General features: G+C 50.7%; 1 long non-coding RNA gene across 1 annotated transcript; it reads left to right on the top strand.

Moving 5' to 3' along the window:
* Window positions 1–580: 580 nt before the first annotated feature.
* LOC116505336 lies at window positions 581–1,069 on the top strand. Its single transcript, XR_004254928.1, has 3 exons — window positions 581–600; window positions 821–894; window positions 1,024–1,069. It is a non-coding gene; the product is annotated as an uncharacterized LOC116505336 (long non-coding RNA).
* Window positions 1,070–1,829: the final 760 nt, after the last annotated feature.

The following is a 1,829-nucleotide window of genomic DNA, read 5'->3' as shown; positions in this document are numbered from 1 at the left end:
GTCGGAGGGAGGGGGAGGAAGTCAAAATTAATGTAATTTGTAAGTAATTGTATTATTGAAAGTAATTTTGTGCATGTGTGTGTTTTATCCGCCTCTGCTGGTGCGCAGGCTGGCACTTTTTTTTATGTCGGACATAGCGGCAGGGCTTTTGGACATAGCGGCAGGGCTTTTGGACATAGCGGGATGCCTCTATGTCGGGCACAGTGGCAGGGCATTTGGATGCTCTGTTCTGCTCTTCACAGAACATCCGCAAAAGGTGTTCGCACCTTTTCTGTTGTCTGAAGAGCAACAGTGAAGACCTTCCTGTGCCTCCTGACAGGTACCACCCCCTTTTCCTTAAACCCTGGGCATGGTGGGGCACCATTGATGGACTGCAGAGTCTGCAAGAGCCTCTCCCCAAATGGCTTTCTGTCCAGAAGGGGCTTCAGGGCAAAAAGATGGGCAGGGTGACTGGTTGGGCTGAGAAAGGAGATGTTAGATGGATGTTTTTTGACATGTTACCTTTTTCTTTTGGTCAGGACGGCACAGGAACTGAAAGACCAGCGGGGGGAATGGGAGACACATCATGTGTCTGATGGCAGCACATCTTCCTCTCCTGGGGTAAGGACGCTTCTGCAAGAACGCCAGTTCATGCTTCAAAACCGGGTGGGGGAAGGGAGGAATTCCCACTTGGGGGGAACCTGGCCAGCCCACATTATCAGCCACATTTCCCATGGTCTGCTGTCTCTTTGCCCTCTATAATGCAGCCCTTCTTCCCGGGGAAGATAAACATGCAGAGGACTTTTAATTTATGCCTTCAATAAACAATTGTTTCTTGCAGGTTGTGATGGGTGGTCCTGCCACCACCCGGAGTCCCAGGAAGGAAGATGTCAGGCCAGCTCTCATTTCACTGAGGTAAGTTCTCAGCTGAGGGATTCTGAAGCCCCCAAGAGAAGGGCTAGAAGAAAGGTTGGCAGAGGGCAGGCATCTCTACCCTCTGCTTCTACCTCTGCTAACAGAAGAATGACTTTGGTCTCTCCCCAGAAATGAGAGCTGTTTGAAGTGGATGCCGCAGCTACCTACAATTTGGGAGACCTGCACTGAGTCAGTAAGGCCAGACCAGCTCTTCCCCATGGTAGTGGCAGAAGCCCTGACTCTGTGCATTGGTTAAAATGCCAAGAGACGGAATATTTGCATTCTTATTGCAGGATCCATCGGAAGATTTCCAACCGATGAGGACGGCTCTGAGCCCAGGGGATATGCAGGAGGGAAGCGGTGATTGCCTTTCAGGGTAGGTATCACTTTGGAGGGTGAAACACTTGCAGAGGGGAGGAATCTCAGGGGAATCCCACTGGAAGGCCAAGTCCTTTGGCAGGCCAGCCGGAAGGGCTCCTAGAGCTTCCACATGACCACTCTTACAAAAGGTCCTAGGGCTTCTTTTGATCTTTGGCCCTTTTGTTTTCTCCCCCCCCGAGAGGAAAGGCAGGAGCACCGCAGGCTGTGGCTGTCCACCGTTTTGGAGACCTCCACTGAGTTGGTAAGAACTGGACAATTCCTCCCCATGTAAAAAGAAGAAGCCCTGTCTCTGTGGATTTCTTAATATGCTAACAGACAAAATCTTGATATTTTGATTCCAGGAACCACAGGACCAACCAGTGGAGGAGGAGCTCTCTCCTGGGCAGGACACCTCTTCTCCAGAGGTAAGAAAGTTTTGGCAATGGGGCCAATGGTTAGGGTTAGGGTTAGGGTTAGGGTTAGGGTTAGGGTTAGGGTTAGGGTTAGGGCTATGCCATGACTCCTGATGGGAGTGGGAGAAATTTCTAAGCTTAAAGCTTGCAAAGGCTCTCTTG

The sequence above is a fragment of the Thamnophis elegans genome, chromosome 3 (genome assembly GCF_009769535.1).
Source record: "Thamnophis elegans isolate rThaEle1 chromosome 3, rThaEle1.pri, whole genome shotgun sequence".
Lineage (NCBI taxonomy): Eukaryota > Metazoa > Chordata > Lepidosauria > Squamata > Colubridae > Thamnophis > Thamnophis elegans.
This window is presented reverse-complemented; position numbering and strand designations above follow the sequence as displayed.